This window comes from Pipistrellus kuhlii, unplaced genomic scaffold (assembly GCF_014108245.1).
Source record: "Pipistrellus kuhlii isolate mPipKuh1 unplaced genomic scaffold, mPipKuh1.p scaffold_m20_p_3, whole genome shotgun sequence".
NCBI classification, from domain to species: domain Eukaryota; kingdom Metazoa; phylum Chordata; class Mammalia; order Chiroptera; family Vespertilionidae; genus Pipistrellus; species Pipistrellus kuhlii.
Genome location: NW_023425529.1, coordinates 42,383,453 through 42,391,339, shown reverse-complemented (window position 1 = coordinate 42,391,339; position 7,887 = coordinate 42,383,453).

Genomic DNA, 7,887 nt, shown 5'->3' with positions numbered 1-7,887 from the left:
CCCCGGGAGGCCTGCGGGGCTGGCAGGACTGAGCTCTGTTCCTCTCACCCACAGGCCGGGCGAGGCTCTGCCCTAGAGGACTGCATGTCCTGGGGGAGGAAGGGTCATTCTGACTGAGCCCGCCCCGCTGGGAAGGAATCCTACCCTGCCCCACACACCCACCCCCAGCCCTTCCACAGGCCCTGCCACCCGTCCCATCGCTTCACCCCACCCGCATCTCATGCCATTTGCCGGTTTATCCCTCGCCAGGACCCCTGAGGCCTCAGTTGGTTGTGCCTAGGTCCCTTTCCCTTGCTTCTCTGGCCACTCAGCACCGAGTCCCTAAGCCCCCTCCACTCCTTATCTCCTCATCTCCCTAATTTGGAAGCTGCCCAGCAGGGCCAGCCCCACGTGAGGCGGCCAGGGCTCCTTATCAGCCTCTGGGCGGCTGAGATCTGCGGCAGGGAATGCGTCAGCCGCCCAGCCCCCTGCAGGCCCCGCTGGGGAGGGGACGGGAAGCGGGGACGGGAAGCGTGCAGCCGAGGCAGCCAGCACGTGCAGGCAGCCGGCGGGGGCCAGTGGAAAGTTACTGGGTGGGGTGAGGGAGGTTCAGAGCGGATTCCTCTCCCTCTGGATACCTCTTATCCTGGCCCAAGGGGCCCGTTTGCCTGTGGGGAGGATGGCTGCGGATGCTGTCTGTGCTCCCAACCCCTCCCTCCCCACCCTTCCTATTTCCAGCTTTCAATAAATATTGCAGAAGTTTTATTGCACCTTGGGTATTGGAGGGAATAAGGAACCAAGAAATGACGGTGGCCTTTGTGTGTGAGAGAAAGGCCACCGTGAGCGTGGCTGAGGTGCCTACTGTGTGTGGTCCTAAATGAATCCGTTTCAGTCGTCCTACAAAGGGGGTACTCCACCCGCTCCCGCGGCAGAGGGGGTCCGGGGGCTTGGAACCGAGCCCAGGGTGGCATAGCTGACAGGCTGGGAGGGCTGATGAGGCTGCATGGTGGTCAGGCATCTCCCCTCCCACGGCTGCTACCAGCTTTCCGCTCGGTGGGTCTCACCTCTGGACACAGCAGGGAGGCCGGGCTTGTAGCATTAGGCGAGTGATTCTCGCTCTCTGTGATTCACAGTTGCTATCAGCAAGAAGTAAGGCCATGACCAGGGTGGCGCCTGGGGAGGCACCAGGACACCCGTTTCCACTGATACCCTCATCCAGTTGCCCTTTGTTCTCCTAATCTCTTGCCTCTGTCTGAGGGGTCAGAATTGCGCCCCCCCCCCCCCCCCCGGCCCTGCCACTCTTGGGCTAGGCCTTGGTCTTGCTCCTCAGAATCCCTTTCTCCAAGCCCTTCTCTTCCCAGGACAGTTTATACAGAAACGGGGACTTGAGAAGCTTATCGGAGGCTGATCTCTAAGAGCTGGGCAGCAGGGGGAGGGGAAGCCCCTGAGGACGGGGCAGCTCAGGGCCATCGCCACGCGGAGTGTGCTGCCGTCTGCCCCTCTGGGTCCGGAGGGCACACTGAGCCGGCAGCGGAGGGTTCCACCTCCATCCCAGCCCCCGAGGAGCCCCAGGAACAGCCGGATGGGCCTTGGAAGGAGGAAGGGCCAGGGAGCAGGAATGCAGGATTAATAGAAACCTGAGAAACCTAAAATGGGCAGGTGTCAGAGGAGGAGGGGACCTGCTGGCCCCTCTGGGACTGGGTCCAGGAAGGGGTAGGTTGGGTTTCATAAAGCTAGAGGCAGAAGGAATCTGACCATCTGGGATGTGGGGTCAGAGGTCCCTGCCGAGGGGAAGACAGACCAAGAGGTCCGCTTTGGAGAGTGCAGACTGGGGACTTCCACACGGATTCCCAGGTGTGTGCCTGCCTTCTTGGGAAGCCCCAGGAATCTTGGCTCTTCCATCCTCTGGGCTTCCTCCCCGGGGGAGTCCGGATCGGACAGACACCCTTTCTCCAAGAGGCTCCGTCTCTCCCTCCCGGGCCACCTGGAACAAGCCCCGAGGCCGCCCGCTCTCCAGCGGGGCTGGGCTGTCACACCAGCACTTTGCTGCCCCCTGCTGGCCGCCTGAGGAAAAGCAGGGCCTGGTTCTATGCGAGAAGCTGGGGGTCCTATGGGCAGGTTTCCATTCCCGGCTCTCCTCTGACCTCAGCTCGCACCCTCCCCCAGCTTTCCCTTTAGTCGTCGCACCCCTCGGACTTATCTGTCTGCTGTCAACCACTGTGCGCCACCCCACCTGGGGCTTCCTCCCTGTGTCTGAGGGCAGACACACATCCTCAGACCCATGTGCTATCCTTAACTGTCCATGATGGATGGGAGATAAGAATAAAAGTCATGTGACACCTGAGCGGTTTCCTTTGCCGGCCTTTTGCTTGTCACCTCAGATGGCCCAGGGAGTCTGTGTGTGAGTTTCAACTGGTTTTGGGGCGAAAGGTCCACCCCAGAGCTGCTGCTCCCAGTGTATTCAAGTGGGAATCAGCTCTCCTCCAGTTCATGTGGAAAAGGGACACCGGCCCCCCTTGGCACAGACTCTTGGGATCCCAAAGCTGGAAGGAATCCCAGAGAGCTGGCACCGACCCCTCACAGTTCTCCCGGCAGCTCCTCCCAGTGGGGCGCCTTCCAGCGGAGCCTGCTCCTTTGTGCACAGTTTCTTAGAAGATTGTTTTTTTTTTCTATCAAGGGCCATTTGGATATTTATAAGATCATTCACGGGCCATACAAAATTATCGGCTCAAAAATTAGCCTGTTATGTTTGGTCAAACTTTTAATTAACTCACCCCTAATGCCTTGGCAGAGCCAGAGCAAGTGATTTCAGGGGCCTTACAGGGCCCACGGGCCCACCCCTGCTCTAGAGGGAAAGCCTGTTGTACCTGGAACCTGGAAGGATCCCCAGAGAAGCAGCCTCGTCACCTCTCCTGGGATGCTTTTCTCCGTCCGTCCCCAGATGTCTGGCCACTCCAGCCTCGGAGCCCCTGCCCAGTGCCATTCTAGTGGGGCCTTAACCTCTCCTTCTGCCTCCTTCGATAGAACCTGAGCTCCTTGGAGGCATGAACTGTCTCTTGTTTACCCTTGAATTCGCAGGATTTGTGATACCGTCTTAATAAACAAGTTTTGAATGAATGGAGGGACGAATGAATGAACCCACTCCAACCCTTCCCAAAAGGGAACCAAGGAGAGGAAAGTACAGTTACTTATCCATGTTTATACACAAGTTAGTGGCTGGGAGCAGGACTAGAAGGCACATGGAATGATGAGCATGTTACCAAGTTCTTCTGAAGAACTTGTTTCCAGGGGGGCCAGGGGTGAGAGGGGGACAGAGGAGCAGCAGGAGACAGTATCCTCACTTCTGACAGGTCTGGGTATCCATTCAAGGGAAGGAGCAGGGCAATAGTTAGGGGACTCTGAAGAGAGAATAAATAACATTCATTAAGCACCCACTGTGTACAAAGCACTTCCAAAGGCAGCGAGAGATAGGAGAGGGAGGAAACACTGACTACTGCGGGAGAGAAAGCATACACAACAGCTCGAGACCACCTCTCTGAGCATCCCAAGAAAATGCTCTTTAAAGTCGCCCCAGCAGGGAAGCAAGTGCTGAGATGTGGAAAGGGGAGTGAGTCCTCCAAATCAGGGCCTGAAGTGGATAAAAGGCTGAGGGGCCTGACTGGTGGGCAGGATGGGATGGCAGTCCAAATTAGCGGGAGGCGGTGGGGGAGAGTAAGCAGGGAGCAGGCTCCCTCACCTCCTCTGCCTCCAGCCCTTCAGCCTCACTATATCTGTCTTCTACCCATTTCTGTCTTCATTAGCTTCCTAGGGCTGTTGTAACAAATTACCACCAGCTGGGTGGGCCCTAAAAACAATTTATTCTCCCACCGTTTGGAGGCAAGAAGCCTGAAATCAAAGAGTCAGTAGCGCTGGCTCCTTCGGAGGGAGAATCCTTCCCTGCCTCCCTCCTGGCTTGCGGCTGCTGGCTGTCCTTCCCGTTCCTTGGCTTGGGGCTGCCCTCCATCTTCCCATGGCCTTTTCCTCGAGTCTCCCTGTGTTGTTGTTTTTGTTATTGTTGTTGTTCTAAATATATCTTTTATTGGCCCTAGCCAGTTTGGCTCAGTGGATAGAGAGTTGGCCTGCCGACTGAAGAGTCCCAGGTTCTATTCTGGCCAAGGGCACAGGCCTGGGTTGTGGCTCATGCCCAGTGGGGGGCCGTGCAGGAGGCAGCCGATCAGTGATTCTCCCTCTTCATTGATGTTTCTCTCCCTCTCCCTCTCCCTTCCTCTCTAAAATCAATAAAAATATTTTTAAAAATAAACATTTGTTTTGATTTCAGAGAGGAAGGGAGGAGAGAGAAATAGAGGCGGGGGGGGGGGGCGAATTAATGATTAGCTGCCTCCTGCACGACCCAGTCTGGGGCCTCAATGTGAATCAAACCGTGACCTCCTGGTTCATAGGTTGACACTCAACAATGGAGCCATACGGGTCAGGCTGGGTCTCTCTGTTTTGAATCTCTGTTTCCTTTCTTTTATGAGGATACCCATTATTGGATTTAGGGTCCAGTGAAAATCCAGGATGATGAACTCTTCTTTTTTTAAAAAAGAAAAAAATATATATTTTATTGATTTTTTTACAGAGAAGAAGATGACATGATTGTCACTGAATAAATGAGTAAATTCTTGATACTGTAGGATTCACAGTTTGTCTGGTTTGTGTTGACAACTACTGTACTACCACCATACCGTATACAGGTAATAAATTTCCTTTATTTTCATTTACAATAAATGTGTACCGTAGTCTTCTTCATGGAAAAATAAGACATCCCCTGAAAATAAGACCTAGGGCATCTTTGGGAGCAAAAATTAATATAAGACACTGTCTCATTTTCGGGGAAACGGGTAGCTCTAAGCCCCTTTGTTAGCTCCTTTTTCTCCGTGCCAGGGTAGCCATGTGTGAGTGCTTGAGCCAAGAGACGCTGTTCAGGGCAGATCTCCAGCCATGCCCACCAAGTGGCCTCCATGCCAGGGAACACGCCATTTTGGTAGTAGATTCTCAAACTTCACCTATTTCACCCCCTAGCCATTTGAGTCTTCCCTGTTGGGGCCCAAAACATCATAGAGCATGGACAAACCATCCCTTATGTGCCCTGTCCAAATTTATAATCCACTGGATCGGTGAGCATAATGAAACAGTTGTTGTTTTAGCCGAAACCGGTTTGGCTCAGTGGATAGAGAGTCAGCCTGTGGACTGAAAGGTCCCAGGTTTGATTCCAGTCAGGGGCATGTACCTTGTTTGCAGGCACATCCCCAGTAGGGGGTGTGCAAGAGGCAGCTGTTCAATGTTTCTAACTCTCTATCCCTCTGCCTTACTCTCTGTAAAAAAATCAATAAAATATTTAAAAAAAAAAAAAAAAAAGAAGAAGAAGAAGAAGAAGAAGAAGAAGAAGAAGAAGAAGAAGAAGAAGAGGTTCAGGCGATTCATTTGCATATAAGAAGCTTGGATTAAAGGACTTTGAACTTCATTCTGTAGGCTCAAGGGTGTCTGACACAGGTTTGTCCTCCCTTGGCATCCTTAGCAGGAGATGGTTCTTCGTTTCCTCTTCCCAGTCTATTCCTTGCAGGTTTCATCACTCTGCCTCTCAGGAACTCCAAAGCACTCTAGTCCTCCACACATTGCTCCCCTTCACAGACCTTGCCTCAGCCACACTTGCCTGAGCACTTCACAAAATCCTTGAATTCTGGAAGTCCCTTGGGTTTGAAAGATGATAAATGAAAATGTAAGGTTCTATGATTCTATGAAAAAAAAAAACTGTACAGCAAGGTGATGTTGTGGAACTCATTATGCCTAACCAATAGTACATGCTGAAATGAGTCAGCTAAAATGATATTTAGAAAAATTCACAGATGCTAAGTCCATGGTGAATTAAGAGAAGCTGAAAATGCCTGTGGTTCCCAATCTTTTCTTTGTAATAACCTGTATTGGGATATTTTCTGACTATAAAATGTGCATTATTGAGAGTTTGGGAAATACATCATTTTCAAAAAGAAAATAAAAAGGTAACCAGAGAAAAAACCAGAAAGGATAAAAACAAAATGAGAGAGAGATGGAAATCAAGTACACACACACACACACATTCTTCCTCTTCCTCCCAATCCCTGAGTCTTTCTGATTTGGTTAATCCATAATTGTAGAATCAGTGTTTACATTATTAAGACTATAAATCCTGTTGACCACTAAGCTATGTAATATACAATGGTTACTTTTCCTTTTTCACACAATGCTTTGTTTTTCTAGAAGTTAATCATCGTCATTGTTGTTAGTTGTCTGTTCATTTGCATAATTTTCTATGTTTTTACTAATAACTTTTTTCTTAACCCTCCTCTAAGTGGGTAAATATCCTCTCAATATATTCAAATGCATTAGATGTTCTGTCAATTTTATCATGTTGACGCCATCTTCCCAGAATCTTCTTACCTCTTAACCCTGTATTGTTTACTCTAAAGATCTGCTGGCATGTCTTGTCCAGGAATCTTCCTTCATCTCCATCCTAGGATTCCCTCTCCACTCTCCTTTGTATAAATACTGCATTCTGGACTTCATGAATTTTTCTCATTTGGTTTTCCACCTAATTTTGGTGAAAAATATTTTCCAGAAAGAGTTCATGGAAGATAATATTTTTGGCTTCTTGCATGTCTGAAAATGGCTTCATTTTGTTTTACACTTAATCGTTGGCTGGGTATAGAATGAAAAATTGGAAACACTTTTCCTTCAGAATTGTCAAGGCATTGTTTCCTTGCCTTCTAGCTGCCAGTGTGGCTGTTGTGATTCTGTGCTATTAAGATCCTTGATCCTATGTATGCAATATTTTGTTTTTAATCTTTCTGGAAACATGTCAGATTTCCTCTTTGTCCTCAACATTCTGAAATTTTACCATGTTATGTTTTGTGAAACTATCTTTATCCACTATACCTGACACCTGGAAAGGCCCTTCAAATTCTGTAAAATTTTTGTGAATTATTTATTTGATAAATACTTTAATAGTTCCTCATGTTTTCTCTTTCCAGAAGTCCCAATATTTGGATATCAGACCTTCTAGGCTGGACTCTATCTTTTGTCTTCTATTTTCCATCTCTGCCTTTTTTGTTCCTTTTCTGTTGTCAATGAGAGTCTTGTCAGCTAAGACTGGAATAATAAAAATGATTTATTTCAGAGGGGAAAAGAGGAGGCTTTGAAAATAAATGAAGGAATTGGCTGTTAATAATCTGCAGGTCCTATGGGATTTCAAAAGGGACAAGAAAATGATTTAGGTTGTGGAGGGTAGGCTAAAGAAAGTCTTCCTAAAGGTTTTCATACACATTTTCCATCTCATCAGTAATTAGATTGTTGGTTTTATGTGTTCCTTGGAGTCTAAAACTTCCCAGAGAAATGGAGGATGAGAAATATCTTGTTTCCATTTTACCTTCCATCTGGAGTTGAGGCAAAAACAAAACAAAACAAAACAACAACAACATGTGAACAAGGAGAATCTGAAGCCTGTGTCAGACTTAATGAATTAATGTACAAAAATCCAGCTCTAGCCGAAACCGGTTTGGCTCAGTGGAATGTGTGTGAAAATAAGAAATGCCTCTTCTAGACCTGGCTCCAAAATCATCTCTCTGAATTCTCTAGGACCGTGGTCGGCAAACTATGACTCCTGAGCCACATGCGGCTCTTTGGCCCTTTGAGTGTGGCTCTTCCACAAAATACCACAGCCTGGGTGAGTCTATTTTGAAGAAGTGGTGTTAGAAGAAGTTTAAGTTTAAAAATTTGGGCTCTCAAAAAATTTTCAATCATTGTACTGTTGATATTTGGCTCTGTTGACTAATGAGTTTGCCGACCACTGCTCTAGGATCTCTCTTCTCTTATCTGCAGCCGGATATAGAAGAC